We start from the raw sequence: 18,701 nt of genomic DNA, 5'->3' as shown, positions 1-18,701 counted from the left end.
ATATGGAATCTAAATAAAAGGGACACAAATGAACTTATTTACAAAATAGAGACAAGCTCACATACATAGAAAACAAACTTATGGTTAGCCGTGGGGAAAGGAGATGAGGAAGGATAAATTGGGAGTTTGGGATTTGCAGATATTAACTATTATATATAAAGTAAATAAACTACAATGTCCTACTGTATACCTTGTAATAACATGTAATAAAAAAGAACATGAAAAGGAATATATATATATATATATATATATATATATATATATATATATGTGTATAACTGAATCACTATGCTGTATATCAGAACTTAACACATTATAAATCAATTATACTTCAATACAAAAATAAATAAATAAACTAATGACAATTTAAATCATATATAAAAACTTGACTTCTTTATACTTTCCCCCCTTTTTAGTTATTGATGTCACAGATTACATCTTTACATATTGTATACCTGTTAACATAGATATCTAGCTATTTTTGTTTTTGTCATTTAAATTCTATACGATAATTAAAAGTCAATTTATATACCAAAATTAGAATAATGCAGGTTACTACCTTTTGTTCATGTATTTACCTTCGGCTGTGTTGTTTTAATCTTTATTTTCTTTTATTTAATGAATGATGTTCCAGTTCCTGCAAGGCTGCATTTTCCTATGTATTCTTATAATAAATTCCCTCTCACTGACATACTCTGAGAACACATTTAGTCCTTGAAAATTGAGTCCAATGAATTAAAATCTTTCTCTAGTTTTTCCCCAACTGACTGGCTTAAAAAACAATGAATGCCATAAATACATAAAAGTTTTATTACTATATAACTGTCATACTGAAAATTAAATTTTGTCCTAATTTTAAAACTTAACCCATTAAAAGCATTACAGGCTTTTGAGAAGGAACTGAAACAGAAAACCACTAGTTTAGACATTTAACTGATAGAAACACCAACAAATAATCAACATTGACACTTAAAATAGTAAACCTTGGGAAGGGAAAATCCTTGAAATACTACAGGTTTGATGCCTGTTTTCTTCTAGATAAATTTTCTGATAACTGTCAAGATTTGAGCCTGGCTGGGGAAAAAAAAGAGCTAAGAAATACTTTAATCTTAGTGACTAATTTTAGAAATAGAAAATAATAATATACTGTAGAAAATTGGGTGGTAGGGGGAGGTAAATCAACAGAAAAAAATTAACTCTATGCAACTACATTTTTATTTGTAAGTATTAATTTCTGTTTTTATAGTCTCTGAAAAAGAAGAATGCCCTTGGAGCACTGCAATTTGCACAAGTTAATTGGATTTTTTCAATACAGTATTCAGAGGACAGTGTCTTGAAAATAAATTTTTTATTCAGAATAGGCATCTTCAAGTGGAAAATTAAAAGTATGTAATTGAGATATAAAACTGTCATGAATAAATACACAAAAACACCCACAAAAAATTTAATCCTTTTTTGTGAATTTCTACTTTAAAGATGAATATATATGAGTTTGAGCTGGACTAGTAGAGTATCTACATGTTTGGTCCAAATATCTAAATATTTTTTAATTTACAAATTTTGTCATTTTCAGTTGATCTAAAATACACTGAATAGGTCCTGAGATAATTTCATGGAAGTGTAAAATAATTGACTTCTGTGTTTTAGACATGTCTGGGAAAGAATTTAACCTTAATGGAACATAACAACTAAAACTAAAGGGAAAGATTGACATTATACCCAGATTATCTAAGTCTACAGAAATCTCACTATAAATAAAAAGACCTAAATAATTTAAAAGGGTGGAAAATTATACATCATGCTAACACTAATTGTTAAAAAATCCTCTAGTGGCTATATTAATATCAGAAAAAATGAGGTTTTAGATGGGAGTATATTATCATAGATAAGGAAATGTATTTTATAATCATGAAAAATAAACATAACAATCCTAAATGTTTATGCATCTCATAACATAGCTTCAAAACACATGAAGCCAAAACTGACAAAACTGCAGGGTAAATAGATCGAGAATATAGTCAGAGATTTCAGTACCCTTTTTTCAATAATTAATAGGACAGAGAGAAATTCAGTAAGGGTATAAAAGAATTAATCTACAATATGAACAGCTTGACCTAATAGACATTTGTAGCACACATCACCTAACAATGGCAGAATACACATTCTTTACTAGTGCAATGAATCATTTTCTAAGATAAATTATCTTCTGTTCTGGGCCATTAAGCACGCCTCCACAAATTGAAAATGATTCAAGTCCTATGAAATATGTTCTCTGACATCAATGGAATTAAATTACAAATCAATAACAATAGTAAATCTGGAAAATTCCTAAATACTTGGAAACTTAAAAAAATCTATATAATCCATGAGTTAAAAAATTACTGAAATAGAATTGAAAATATTTTGATCTGATTGAAAATGAAAGCACAGCATATCAAAATATGGAGTCCGCAACTAAAGTATTATATACAGAAAAACTTATAGCATCAAACACAGGTATTAGAAAAGAAGAAAGATCAGTAATCCAAATCAGTAACCTTAGGGTAATCTTAGAAACTAGAAAAAGAAAAGCAAATAAAGCCCAAAATAATCAGAATGAAGGAAATGAAATGAGCAGAAGTCAATGAAACAGAACATAAATAACTGTAGAGAAAAATCAGTGAAACCAAAATGTGGTTCTTGCAGAATATCAATAAAATTGATAAAACTCTAGCCATACTAATCCCAAAGTGATGTACAAAGACACAAATAACCAATATCAGGAATGAGAGGTTATCACTCCAGATGCTACACGTATTAAATAGATAATAAAAGAATGTTATGAACTTCTTTATGATAATAAATTTGACAACTGAGATAAAATGGACAAAGTACTTGAAAGATACAAGCTACCAAAGCTTACTCAAGAAGAAATAAATTACCTGACTAGCCCTATGACTATTAAATAAATTGAATTTATTATATCTTCCTACAAAGAAATTCCAGGCTCAGATGGCTTTGTTGCAGAATTTTACCAAACATTTAGAAATAATACCAATTCTAGACAAACTCTTTCATAAAACTGAGGAGGAGGGAAAACATCTCATTTCATTACAAGAAAAGAAAACTACAGGCCAATACTCACTAGCATAGATAGACTATGCTTAAAATTTTGGCAAAGTAAATCCAACAACATATTAAAAAATGTATTATAAGCAAGAGAGACTTTCCAGGATACAAGATTTTTCTAACATTTAAAAATCAATCAATGTAATTAAAGCACTAAAACTAACAGAAGAAATGATAGAAGAAAATATTTGTGATTTTGGATTAAGCAAAGTATCTTAATTATGACACCCAAAGAATGGTCCATAAAACATAATTTGATAAATTGGATTTTATCGAAATTAAGAATAATTTGGCTATTTAAAAGGATAAAAATATAGGGTAATAGATTATCCCTAGGGTAATAGAGGATAAAATGACAAGAGGTAAAATGACAAGAGGTAAAACGACAAGCTACAGACTTGTTGGGAAATCACGTAACTGATAAAGGACTTATACCAAGAAGGTGTAAATCTAAAAATAAGAAAAATCTAAAATATAAGAGTGAGAATCTAAAAATAAGAACAAATAGCCTATTTTTTAAAAGTGAAAATGACTGTGTAAGCAAAAAGCAGCCACCTGATACCCGGGGAGCATGTCTGGTGCTATCGCCCAAACCCTGGGGTTTGCTAGGAGCTTCCTTTCATTTACAGACAGGTGTTGGTGTTTTTTTTTGAACATAAATAATGTCACAGTTATTCAGATAAATACCCTGTGTGACCAGGACAATGGATCAGGACAAAAGCAACTTAAATCCTCAGACACCTCTGAATGTGGTGAGAAACACAAACATTGCTCAAATCACAAAAATGACTAAACTTCTCCCTGTTGCAGCCAATACATGTGACTACTGCTTCTTTACCAGTTACAGATTTAAACTTGTCTCATTCACCCTGAATTATGTACAAAAATTCTTTAGATACCCAGAGACTTGCCCCTACTTGCCCTTATTTTATTTATTATTAAAAAATAATTACATTAGTGCCCATAAAAATTGTGTTGAGAGATTGTTTGTAAACACAAAATCTCCACATTTTCTTTCTAATTTTATGAAAAATTTGAGAAATTATACATATTACTTAGAGTAGGCTAAACATTAAAAAGTTCAAACGCAACAGACAAATTTCCTACTCACAAACAGACAGGACCATTCAAGATGCTCGTGGCTCTGCCAACACCAAATGGGACCTTTGGATGTCTTGTTGGGTGTTTTTATTATGTCAGCTGAAAGAAAAAAAAAAGTGTGGAAGATCACATATAGGAAATGTTTTGCACCATGCCATGGAGTTCTACATGTCACTTCACTCATATCCTACTGGGTAGAATATTGTTTCATACCCATCTTTAACTGCAAGCAAGTCTGAGAAATGAATCATGCTGTTAACCAAAACTTAGAAGAAATGGGTTGTCCTTATCAACTCAGAACACTAGGTATGCTATGGAATTTTTTTTTAATTTTAACTGTAATATATATGCAGAATTGTACATGAAACATAAGTAAGGTTTAAAAATAGAGTTAAAGGGAATATTTATATCATCACCACCCACCCAAGTTAAAAAACAAAAGCAATGTCGTTATGCCTTCTGTTTATTCCTTCTAACTGCAGCATTCTCCCTTCCCACATAGGTAAACATTACATGGACTCCTACAGTAATGTTTCCTTTGTTTATTTTAAACATGGTAATGCCTATGAATATTCTAAGCAATATAGCTTTGCTCAATTTTGAACTTTACATAAACAGTGTCACATATATATTATTTTATGCTTATTTTTCTCTACATTATTTTTATTTTTAGGAGATTCATGCATATTTTAGTGAGCAGTTGTCATTCACTCATCTGCATCTCTGTGTTCCATGTTATATTAAGAATATAGCCAATTTTACTTCATTCTATTGGTCAACTGTGCCTCTGGTTTGGAACAATTCTAAACAAAGTGGCTACAAACTTTTGTACCTGCATTCTGCTGCATGATGAAAAAGTTTCCCTACCCAGGAAGGGAAGCAATGATCCATATGTTATATTTACATTAAACTTTACTAAATAATGCCGGACTAGTCTTCCAAAGTAGTCGTAACACCATATGCTCCCATAATGGTATGAAAATTACTCTTTCGCCACATCCTTGACAGCAGTATCATTAGGTTTTCTTTTTAATATTTGTAGATCTAGTGAATGTATAATTATACCCTGTGTTGTTTCAGTGTGGACTTCCCTGATTATGTGTATGTTTTCCTGATGATCAGTGAAGATGAGTATCATTTGATATGCTTATGGACCATATGGAGTTCCTTTTTATTCAAGTGCTTATAGAAATGTTCTATGATTTTTCCAGTGGATTTTCTTTTTCTCATTAATGTGCAGGAATCCATTATATATTGTGGGATTTTTTGTCAGTGATACATACTGTGAATATTTTCTCATTCAGTGAAGTGATTTTAACTTATCTTTTAATTTTCTTATAGTGTCTTTTGATGAACAGAATTTTTATTTTTAATGCAGTCAAGCTCATTTATTGCTTAATCAGTAGTAATCTTCTGAGCTCTTTTCCATTCCATTTGATGCTACTGAATTACTCCAGATCTATGGTAATTTTTGACAATGAGTACGGCAAGCCCAACCAACATTTTATTTTCTGAAGTTTGCTGGCTTTGTATTAATTCTTAACTGCCAAAGCTCTTACTCTCAGGCAACACTTTTTGGATTCTTCACAGGCACCTATCAGTAATCTTCCCTGCAACATCATCTGGCACAATTATCTGACTGGTTGCCTATGACTCCTCTCACTGTTCCTTCATAGAGCACTATTCCTTGCCCCAGCGGTTCTGAAATTATGGGTAGGGTCCATTCAAGATGATTCATGCTCAAACATCCAAACACTTTCATAATATTTACTCTAGCCCATGAGAAAATATAACATTTTTTCTGCCAAACTCTTGAAGGTTGAGTCTTCCCTCTTGTTCTATTATCAGGGGAAGTTTTAACCATTTCTGTCCTTTAGACTTTTCTACTGGGGGTCCAGTCTCAGTTGTAGGCTTCTGTTTCCTCTGAATTCCAGAGGACAGACTTCTCAGAGCCATTCTCTTCAAATCCCTCTTGTCCCATTTGTTTGGAGATGAAGGTCAGGTTGAGGAGTGGGAAAAATGGACACACACCTCTAAACTCATAGCATTCCAAACAAACTCCCCCAAGAAATTCTCACTATCAGTCTTTCTTCTTGGTTAGTCTCTCTCCCCTTATGTAACCTGGAGGTGGGTATAGGGCTGCTGATCTCAGAATCAGTTTAGGGACATTCAGATAATAGATTATCTGGGACTTCTCTTTGGAGCCTCCATCCAACATCTCAAGGCACAAAAGGTCATATTTAGCAGTATGTTTCTCTGTAACATTTGAAATATTTAATCAAAACCATTAACATATTACTTCATATATAGTCAAATAAAACCAGTTAAGTCTATAAGAGATATTAAGACATAATGTTCAAGATAAACATGTTTAATATAAACATGAAAATATCATATCCTCCAATGTGAACCAGTTCATTTGATTTTAATTACAGAAAAAAACAGGTGACACTCTTTGGCTAACTACATAGCCAGCTATCAAGTAATAGGGAGTATGAAACACTTGACAATCAAAATAGCTTTTGTACAAATGATCTAAAATATCTGTTTTGTAGCACAGCTGTATCATCCAGCCAGATTAAAGTAACTGGAAATCTATGTTTTTCTTAGTGTCATCACTTCTTTACCAGCCAGTTTTCCATCATTCTTCAAATAGGATATGACCCTTTTGTAACCCCATAACTCTGAATATCCCTCTGCCCAAAAGTCTTTTTTTATTCCTTATTTACTACATGTTGAATTTAGATCAACCATAAATGTGATGACTTCTATTAACCACGTCTCAACTCGCTAAAGAAGGGTTATCTACCTTACAGCTGATGTCACAGCCTTAAATTCATTATCTGTTATAGCACATTACAGATCATTAATTATAACAATTTGTTTGTTTCCTGTATTAAACATGAATTATATCCTCCCCAGAGCAAAGCTCCTGGAATATAATTAATTCTTTAATAAATATTTGATAAATAAGTGACAGAATCATATCTCCTCTACTTGAAGGTCAGAGTTAGGGAGACTGATACCAGGTTTTCAGTTCAGCGTCAGGCAGCTTAGGACACTTACAGAACCTAAATGTGTGTCAAACCAGAGAATACTGAGGAGTTTGTTATAATCTGTGACTTCAGGTGACAAGGAAGGAAAGATACCTGCAGGTTATACCCAGTGATATGGTTTATTAGTAGATAAAGACAAAAATGTAAGGAAACAAAGAAGACATATCAAGAGCCAAACAGTTCTCATGGAGAAGCAAAGCAATAGGCACTGCTATTTTGGATTCAACAGCAATTGCAGTGGATCAGCAGTAATTTCACTAACTCAGCAGTGGCTCTGGTAACCCAACCCATTTGTCAAGTGGACACCTAGTGCTTACTACTCTAGTGACTTCATGACCCAGCTCCTCTTACCTCTGACTTTTCTAAATCTGCTGCTATATATAGACTTCCTCTGCTTCAACTGTTGGGTTTTCTCTAATCTGCTTCTGCATTGCCTGTGTTCTTTTTGTGTACTTAAACTCTAAATTTTTTAAGATTGTATTTTACTGGATTTCTTCTAATAGGTAGAATACTTTATACCGGGTCACCTTCTATGCTACTGGACTTCTTGCACCTTTCCTGTAGATGGTTCTCTACCACATTATCATTGTTAATTCAGTGTTGGTCAATATAGCAAGATCGTGAGACACTAAGAAGGGTAAATAAAGAAATAAAATGCCTATGCCTGCATGTTTCAGAAAGAATTATTGAGCATAGCATACAAACCTCCTGTAATATCCAGTAGCATGAAGAGGTACTAAAAACATCAAGAATAAAAATGCAAACGAGTTCCATGGTCAAGTCCAAAGGGAGTGACTGCACTTGTGTACAATCCAAAGCCAGATCTAAAGACCCAAAATAATTTGGAAACAAGGAAGGATCTGAATAGGAGCAAAATAAAGGGTCATCAAAAATTTAATGGGAGGTAGAAAGAGCACACTTTTACTGATGTCCAGGAACAAAAAGTTTGAGCGTATTAGGCACAAGATTTGAGAAAACTGCGTTTATAGTATAATTTCTGAGTGTTGTGTGTACTCATTACATCTGGGATGTCATTGTTGCTTGATCTCACTTAATAGCTCTAGGAAGTGTATGAGTGTGTGTGTGTGTGTGTGTGTGTACGTATATAGGGAAAGTAAGTTCACATTCATATGTCCAATTCAAATGTAATATTATATATTTAAGGTATTTGGTATTATATTTTTCTTTTGCTCTTATGTTAAAGACACTAATTCCTACTCAAATAAAGTTGTTTAGTTAATATGTTTTATCATTAATTTATAGAGTAAAGTTTAAGATTTCTTTGTGGCTCTTCTTTTTCTAAAAATACATTCTCCCTAAGATGTACAGAAATCTGCATTCAAAAGTCACATTAATTATCTTATCTGTAATATTATTGTTTAGTTATCAATTGTTGCATTGCAGATGACCCCTAAATTAATAGCTTAATAAAAAAAATTTACTTTGCCCATAAATCTACTTGTTTCTTTTCCATGCAGTATCAACTGAGGTGACTCAAAGGACAGCTGGGCACTGAATTCTTATCAAGGCCTGATCACTTCATTTCTGGCTATTGATGTTACCTGAGACACTTACAAGTGGTTTCCGCATTTGTTGCTTGGTTTTCTCATGAAAAGTTTTTTTCATGATGGCTCTTACATGCTGAATTTCTTACATGATGGCTCAGGCCTCTATAGTGCACGTCTGGGGACACAGAGAACTAGATGGAGGTTGTGACAATTCTTACGATTTAGCCCCTTCCTCCATATTCTGTTTGTTAGAAGCAAGTGACTAAGACCAGCCCACATTCAAAAGAAAGGTAATTAGACTCTACATTTTGAAGGCAGGAGTTTCAAAAAATTTTCAAAAATTTGTAAAATTTGTAAACTTGTTTTAAGACAGCTATGTTACCAATCTGATAAAGTTAAATTCATTTCTTTCTACTTTTTTTCAATTTTAGGTTTCCTTTCTTTTGTACCTTTAATTTCAGTTTTTAAATATAGTGCACAAATATCAAAACTTTATATTTACTCAAAAAATCTTTCTCCCATGACTACACCTTACACCATATTTTACACACTTTTCTTTACAGTTTTCATTTTTGCATAAATAAGAAAACATTTATCTATAAAAATTCCCATTTATCTACTTTTCTTATGCAAAAAATTATATTATATATCATATACCTTTTTGAAGAAGTTATTTATTTCAAGACCAGATTAGGGAAAATACAAGGTAAACCTAGGCCACTGTTGTGCCAAAGCAAGGACGGACTTGGGGACTAATGGGAGAGGGTCAAAAGAAATAAGACACAATAGGGAGGAATCTTTAAGAGCCACATATAAGACAATTTGTGCATCAAGTAATAATAATCATATTAGTAATAATTATAAAATAGTACATAAACAAGAATATTTGCATCCATAGTGGTAGTTATCAAAAGAAAAACTAAAAGTTATAAGCCACCATTATAAGCAACTATCATAACTTTTCTTTTTTGTGAAAATTGGTATAGGAAAATAATTAAGGATTTAGTCACCTTCTGAGACAGAAAGCATTGACAGATACATGTGTAAAGGATGGGCAATGGATATTCAGACAGTGCCCAAAGGATGAAAATTTGCACCAATTACAGTGAGGCAACCTGGCTTATGTACCTACTGGTGAAGTGCTAACATCAACTATATAGGCACTCTTGCCAAAAACATTAACCTGAATCTAATCAAAGCTTTAGTTGTAATTCCTTTTAGAAAAAACATATAGCGGATAGAGAAACAAGTGAGATGATTTCACAAGGAAACCATGCAGCTCATCCAGAATGTGGGACGGTCTAGCCTTATCAGTCATATTTTTTCAAATTAGTCAATGTCATAATTAACAGAAAATTTGGAGAAATAAAACTAAATGAAATGAATAAAATGTGGTTGGGTACTGGTTCAAAACAATACTATATACGACAGTTTGACAAGAAAACAATAGGCAGGATATCAGGAAAGCGCTGATTTCTGTGTCTGTGATAGTGAAAGCATGGTTATGTTAAATGGTCTTATTTTGGAAAATGTGTGTTGGAATCTCAGAAGATGAAAGGTTTTGATTTCTGTAACTAATTTTTAAGGGATCATCAAAATAGATGAGAGAGAGAGAGAGAAAGAATGTTAATAGTCGTCAAATAAGGAAGTGATAGGCAGAGAGAAGTGTATTATATCATTCATTCGTTTTCCTGTATGTTTGAAATTTTGCATAATAAAGTTGAAAGAAAAAAAGGACAAAGTTAAGGAAAAAGGACTAAAGATGCTTCCTATGCCAAATTTTATAAAGATTGTTTTCTGTTATTTAAGACATAGTATCAATTTATACATATGGAAAGAAATAAAAAATATAAAGTTATTGTGATTTTATCATGTCTTACTGAGTTTGAATCATTCCATTAGTCTCTGTAAATATTGAACAGTTGTTGTCTGTTCAAGATGTTGCCAGAATTACGGCATTAATGGCTCTACAATTCTCTGAATTCCTTAGATGAGAGGTGCTATGCAATTGAAATGCATTACTGTAATGGTAATCATCATTATTAACCTTGGATGGTACCTTGTGTTTGAAAGTGCTTGGTAACCATTTTTATTAGTCATTATTAACATATTTTTTAGAGTGCACTTCAGACTGATTAATCATATTTCTGACCTGACTATTCAATTTATGTTCAGGATTTGCCTCTATGTTCAGTTACAATTTATTGTTTTAAGCCTTCCATTTACTTTATAGACCCAGAGATTTTCAAAAGTTATCTCTGAGATCAAAGTACTTTCAAGTAATTCCATTTTGTTCTTTAATGGATTTTTGAAGATAGAGTTATTATTTTTACATGAAGCAATGGTCCTTTAGAGGTTATACAATTCTGTTTGTGAAGAAAATTACCAAATTGTATTCGCATTTTATTCATATCTTTCAAATTCCTTGACTTTTTTGCTATCCTTAAGGTGGTAGATCTAGTTTATTCATTTATTCTTAAGTCCTTGATTATTGCTTTTACACAGTCAAAAAATAAAAGATCTTATCTTTGGTGTAAAAGAGTCAGGTGTGATTCCTAAACCCACCATTACCTGACCGTGCTCTGTTAATCAGCCTTGATGGGTCTCAGCTTTCTTATCAATAAAAAAGAGAAAATCTTTGCTTCATAATTTGTTTTGATTATTTAAGGAAGTATCCATTATAAATTACTGTTACACTATCTAACACATGATAAATGCTTAATAATTAGTGCAAAAACAATTTATCATATTTATAGTTTTTTCGTCCAAATTTGTGATACAGTGATCTTTCTACACTGAAAATGTGAGAATATCACTTTTATTAATTAAGATTAATAAATCCCATTTCTTTTTTGTATACTACAGAAGGTCTCTGTGGTCTTATGTGAAACTCATATCCCACCATTTCTGCACGTAGTCACTTGTTTTCAAAGGATTCTGAACTATATGGAACTAAATAATACTGGCAACCCTCTAGAGCAGTCACCCATTTTTCCTAAGCACTAAATATCTTGTAAAAGCTTTACATGCCAGGTGTACAGAACTGACAAAATGTCCCTTGCAAAACCCTATTTATCCAGCAAAGTTTAACTTAAATATCATCCTTCAGCAATGGCTTTCCCTGGTCATTTCTTTCTTCATTGTGCAATTTAACTCCTTTTTAGCCCTTGAATTTCTTCGAATATGTGTCTCTCTTCTCCTTTCCCACTCTCTTCCCTTGACTAGAGCTCCTCAATGACAATATTATGTCAAACTTAATTCACCAAATGAAGAAGCTGTCAATACCTAAGTTTCTCAGAATTTATCTAAAGGGTATAATTTAAATATCATCACTAGTCTCCAATTGTCTCAAAATATCTGTTTCATTATCATGAGATAATGGTGGTTTTTTCTATGTTACCTAGAATTTCTAATAATGACCCTACTAACTAAGATGAGGGTATTTTCTTATTAGGACCATGCTTAAAAATGTTCTACATGGTGTTGAAAGATCTATTTTATTTTTTACTTTTTTTCCAGTCACAAATTATTTTATCAGATTAGCTAATTGTGACCTTAGAAGATGTAGAGAAATTTTCTCTGTATTTGGAACAAGTTATAGAGCAAATAATAATTTAATTGGGGGTAAAGAACTATAAGAGAAAATACACTGTGTACAGCAAGCTAAAGGACTCCTCAGGGCTGTGGGTCAATGTTTATAAAAAGCTCATGTTTTTATATTACATAGCGAGTTTTCACTATGTACAGCATAGTGATTACAAGCATGGGCTTTGGAGTAAACTAGTCTAGATTAAATTTCCATGTCTAATGTTTACTAGACCTGTAACTTGAGACAATGTAACTAACATATGATTGTCAGTTTTCTCACCTACAATATGTGTGTAAAAAGACATCATTCTTATATAATTGTTGTGAGAGTTAAATAAGATGTGCAAAGTATTCACCACAGAGGCAGGCACATGGTAAGAGTTCAATCATAGTAGGTATAAGTAATAATATAATTATTCTTATCTCCCCATGAAAAATTTATAAAGCAGGTGTGATTCCTTACAGGTAAGGATATCAAATCTCAAGAAATGTTAATGACTTGCCAATAACGTAAAGCTGATATAAATTGAAGAACATACGATTCAAAAGTAAGCTTTCTGGTTCTCTTCACGCCTTACAAAACCTCATGTTGCTTCTAGCTTGTGAAAGTCTGAGGCAAGGGATGAATGATCATTAGTAGGTTCCCAAGGCCAAGCATCTGAGAAGAGAAGAAAGGGAAGAATAACTCTAAAACAAAGTAAATGTTTCCTGGATGTGCCCTTTCTGGTATTATCTAAACACTGATACAACCTAAAAAACACCACTTGTAGGGCAAAATGTGGGAAGACAAAAAAAACATTAAGTTAATTTTTTCTAATAATTTATGTGTCAGTTAAGAAATAACAAAGCTCAAATAATGTATTAATAGAGTAAATTCAAACTGCAGAGGTAGCATCCCTGAAACTGGTCCTATAAATTGAATAAAAAATTTTGAGTTGACATATAATAAAAGATTTTATGAAAAAAAAAATTTTAACCAAATTTCCAAACTGTTATAGGAAAAGAGGAAACAATAAGGGAGAATATTCTAAGGAATGTGACTTTTCTTCCACTTTCTTTTTTACCTTGGACCATTACCATTTTCCTTCCAAACATCTATCTTTATTCACATACTGTCATTTTTCACAGTTGCTTCTTAAGACTTAAGACTTAAGTTGCTAGCAACTCCTAGCAACACATGTCCTATTCATTTTATTTTCTTAGCTATGAAGACAGGTGATAAAATCCTTTCAGAAATGGCCAGATCACTCTTTTCAAAAAGAACCAATTACAACAGTCACTTTCAATATACTAGCTAAATACATTTATTGATACTACAGTGTAACAAGAATATTTTGTAGGTGTATAGGTTTCCATTTCAGCTGAGAACATTTAGGCATTGTATAAAGAGTAGTTTATTAACTTGCAATGTTTCTTATGATGAAAAAGTAGGAAAATTATTATCTCAAATTTTCAAGTTTGGTAATAAAGAGAAGAGAATAAATTACTTGCCCCCAGTCAAAGCATGAATCAGTAGAGAGCCACTCAGATAATCTCAGATACAGTAAGCCTACAAATAGTGAGAAACCTTAGAAGAAAAATACAAATAATTTGGCATAACCCATCACTCTATTAAATTATGCTAATTGACAACAATTACTTTAACATCCTATTTTAAAGCAAATTGCAAAAATTCTGTGCAATTTACTAATTTCCTTTTCCATCTTCTACCTAGGATTTTGTTGAAGAAAGGAAGAATCCTTTTGCTGCATTCAAAAATGTTGCTCTCTTAACTCCATATTTAATATGGCTTTTGTGAATATTTTCTTTGAGTAATCTTAAATTCAAGTCAATCTGATTAACTGGTTAAATTATCATGTCCCAATCACTCTGCTAAATCCTGAGGACAAAAAGTTTAATAAGGCCTGAATCATTCAGTGAGAATTTTACAATCTCCTGGAGAGAAAAAAAATACGTACATAACAGAAATCAAATGTGTTAAGTATCAGAGACATACAAAATGCCCTAGTTTAAACCTCATTGTCTCTCATCTGGAAAACTGCTGGAATGTAGTAACTGTTCTTCCTGCCTCTGGTCTCCTCCCACCCACCAGCTATTTAATTTCTTTTCCACATTACTGCCAGAATGCTCTATATAGGACAAATTTGATTTTGTTACACTAGACGTAAAGACCTTTGTCGGCTCTCCATTATAAGCAGAACACAGCTCGAGCTCCTTAGCAGGATATAGGAGACTTCCCTAACGTGGGTATCCTCTCTTCCCTCACCTCTATCACCTATTACCAAGTTTTTGGTGGTAGATTACAAGCGTCATACTGCCCTATGTCTTTCCAGCTTCCTCTTTCTGGGATGCCTTTTACATACTTAGCCTAACTCACTGTATTTTCACTCTTCCTTTATGATTCAGTTAAGATTTAGTCTTCTAAGAAATCTTGCCAAATTATGGTTCTTCCTTTGCCTTTTTATGACACATGGTGCCAATCTCTATTTTACCACTTTCCATGGTATTTTTGGTTATGTTACAGGCGAAAGTATAAAATCAACCCCTGTGGTGAGAATGATCCTTTCCCACCCCTTCTAGTGTATCTTCCTGCCCTGCAGATTTAGGTATGTTTATGGATTCAGATTAGGTTCTGCCACACTTTAAGTTGCACTTACGTGAAATTTGAAGGCAGATGAAACAGAAACCATCTTTATGTTTCTTTTACTATTTTCTCCTGGCAAGCAAGAAGTTATTATGCAGCAATGTTTCAGTGTCCCAGTCTTTATCTTTGAAGGTGTTGCAATATAGCTTTGGTGGAGGCAAAAGCCAGACTTTACATTTCTGTGTCCAGGTACCAGTTCTATGAAACTGAGATGCAGTTGCAGCGAGATTGAAGTGGCTTCCTGATCTCTGGATCCTAACTACAGCTGAGTGTGTCTCAACCCAGGTGTTCCAGAGCCAGTCTCCCCAGCCCCCACCTTTCTGATCTTGGCAGAAAGAACAGCCCCCTGGAAGATCAGCTGTGTACTTCATCAGTAATCATTTCCCAGCCTTGAGCCCATTCCGCCATCTTTCCAATTACTTTATAAGTACCTGATCCCCTATATTTAATTTCTTTTTTGCATAGACTACCTAGAGCTGTTTCTGTTTCCTGTGCTGTGCTCTGACAATTTTTATAAACGAACTGGTTGCAAACAACAACATATCCTCAAGAAAGGGAAATTTGGATTGATTATCTGGCTACATTAAAGTTAGTGAAGATGAGAGTACAACTGAAGAATGGGTGGTGGTGGTCGAAAGAATGTGACAGAGTAAGTCAGTAACTTAAGTTATTTGGAATGAAACACCTACTGAATATAAGGGCTATTGTTTCCTGGAGTGAAGCCTGACTGACACACTCTTCTCAAGGCAAAGACTGTCATTGCCATCTTACAGCTACAGCTCCTAGCACAGAGCCTGGCCCATAGTCTCACACCATGTAAGTGTATGGGACCGAAATGAATGATACATTCTGCCCAAGTTATTGTAGTACCTCCATGGGTGACTTTATGTTAGACTTTGATATTTAGGCATTTCAGTTACATTTCAGACATAAGAGACAGCATGTTCATAGGAATAAAGGCTCTGAAAGACAAAGCATGCTTGGGAAATAGCAAGTAATTCAGTAACTGTATCAGCAGGCCTTTGAAAGACACAGTGACAGATAATGCAAGACAAATTCTGAAGAAATGTTTCTGAAGAAACAAAATTTTGAAGGACTCAGTGTATCACACTAAATCTCTACTATACATAACAATTTTCAATATTTTTCCCAGAAATCTTTCCCAATGTTTTCTAATTAACTTTTATAAATCTCCTGCTCTGTTATTTCCAATCCCATACTGGGAATAAAATTGTAGTAACAATATTAGACCTGTATTGTTCATTTCAGAGTACTATTTTTCACCTCTTGTCATGATATTTCAATAAATATAAACCAAAACAAAATTTTAAATGATCTGTTTAATCTTAAGATATATCTTATTTAGCAATCATTTATAATTTACTTTTTTAGATAAAATACCTGTATCTATTTTTATTTATCCTTTTGAATTATTAAATCAGAAATGACCACTTAATTCTTGACCATGTTCTTTCTTCACATGTACCTTCAACATGACTATTTTAAAACACAGATAGGGAATCAACTTTCACACATTTTACCTTTTACCTTTTAGTCATAACATAAGCATTTCTACAGACTAGAATATTGATCTAAATTTGAATACATTTTCTTTTTACAAATTAAGATGATTATTTTATAAAAAGATGTAAGAGTGAATATTCTTTTTTCCTACAAACAAAAGTGCAACAAAGCAAGTGAAGTGTTCTAAGTTCCTAGTTTTTCCATATGTAAAATAGTAGATGTAGTAGAAAATGGGACAAGTCTTCATCATTACTGCCTCAAACCAATACTACTCAGAGAAGGAATCTATCACTTGGTTTTCTTTGGATAATAAAATTCACTCTTTAGGTACAGGGCTGATGCAATTTTAATGTGCACTCCCTATAGAATTTATTTCACGCCACTTTCCTCAGTCACTCATTCATTTATTCAGTAAATATCTATTGAGTGCCCACCACGCGCTTGGAAATATCAACAGACAAAACAAAGATCCCTGCCCTGGGAGCTATTATCCTAAGATGGGGAGACATAAAATACATAAAATACATAATAAGATAAAATGTTATTAATCTTAATAACCACTGCCTGGGATTAAGTGACAGCTGTGAAAAGTGCCTTAGTTCTTAGAGATTGAAATATGATATCTCCTCAAACTGTAGATACAATTGCCCTTGAATGCTGAACTATAAATTCAACATATAAATGATATTCATAGTAATAAGCAGATGTACAGAAAAAAGCAGGATGGCTCAGAGCTAGCAGGAATCTAATAAACTTTATATCCTATCAACAGCAGACAACCTTATCAGAGACGACATACCAGGTATTGTGTTAACCACTTTACATGCATTTTATTCTTTAAGAAAACATTTTTACAAAAATAAGTAGGTCCAATTACTATACCCTTTCTACAGGAAAGGAAACAAAAACAGAGAAGATTCCCATACTAAAGAGCTTAAGAAGCGACTTTGATGGGGCTAGAAGCCAGATTATCCTGAAGGTACTAGACTTAACTGTGACTAGAACGCAGTAATATATCTATTAAAAAAAAACAACTACAACTGTACTAATCATAAAGAGACATTGGGAGCTATGGAGGAAGTTTTAAAAGGTGAAGTAACTATTGCAGTGCACATCTAAATGGTTTTTAGGAGAGAGCAAGCCTTAAACAAGGAAGTGAAAGTTGTATTCTCAAAAACATGCTAATGTATGGATGGTGCCTCAGGCTAATTTGATGTGATGAGAAATATTTGATTCATTTAATTAACTCTATTTGTTCTAATTTGCCTATCAATCAAACTTCTGATTATTATTTGGGGTTCCAAGTTTAATACCAAGAAGGAAGGTATTAGCCATGTCAATGTAAGTTTATTATGTACATATGACACTTATGTTTCCTTTGAAATTTGATTCTAGTTTTAGTCATCCATCTCATGACCATGGCTAGAAACTAATATTATTTCATGAACTTTTTGATATGCAAAGCTCTACGCTAAAATCATTTATGCCTAAATATTTTTTGTCACAAGTATTTATTGAATGAATTTAGTCTGTCAATTATTAAAGAGGTAAACTTCTATACTTAAACTTCACAACAACCTTGCAAGTTAAGAACTATTATTATACTCATTTTGCAGATGAGAAAACTGAAGCGTAAAGGAAACAGCTAATAAATCCATGTACATACAGGGTTAGAACTTATACTCAGGTCTGTCTGATGCCAGAGCCAAAATTATCCCTTTTAAAACCGAAGTGTGCTGGCTAATCATTAGCATAATCATGAACATCTGAGAGTAACATTTTATCAAGTTAGCCATTACTTCACTTGAAGTCCTAAGTTTACCTTGCCTGCTGTGAAACTCTCAAATAGTATCACGAAGCACCAAGTCCTCTTCATTAAACACACAGAATATGAAAAACACTTGTGCTCAAGACAAAACATCTAAGATTATCGGCAATATCACTTTCTTCAAGAGTATTGGCTGTCAAGTGAAAACAATGCTTAAAAAAAAAGAAAAAATAGAAGAGGAATAACTATAAAATAAGTGCTATCACAGATAATTTTATATTACATTTTAAGGAAAACTACTAATGTACAAAGTATGAACAAATTCTTGACATTTCTGTGATACAAATATGAAATAGAGGTACTTGATTACTTTTTTCTTCTCTCATGCCTAAAAACCCATGTTA

The 18,701-nt window shown here is 32.8% G+C and overlaps 1 long non-coding RNA gene across 1 annotated transcript in view; it reads right to left on the bottom strand.

Annotated features, from left to right (window-relative positions):
* Positions 1-18,701, bottom strand: part of LOC105085615 (uncharacterized) — a 259,455-nt gene that overhangs the window by 115,203 nt on the left and 125,551 nt on the right. Inside the window, exons 5-6 of the long non-coding RNA XR_010382210.1 lie at positions 12,901-13,019; positions 4,220-4,308 (exon numbers count right to left, since the gene is read on the bottom strand). This is a non-coding gene — a long non-coding RNA (uncharacterized LOC105085615). The remainder of the gene's footprint in view (positions 1-4,219; positions 4,309-12,900; positions 13,020-18,701) is intronic.

This window comes from Camelus dromedarius, chromosome 9, assembly GCF_036321535.1.
Source record: "Camelus dromedarius isolate mCamDro1 chromosome 9, mCamDro1.pat, whole genome shotgun sequence".
In the NCBI taxonomy this organism is placed as follows: Eukaryota; Metazoa; Chordata; class Mammalia; order Artiodactyla; family Camelidae; genus Camelus; species Camelus dromedarius.
The sequence above is the reverse complement of the archived record's forward strand: the minus strand, read 5'-3'. Positions and strand labels throughout refer to the sequence as shown.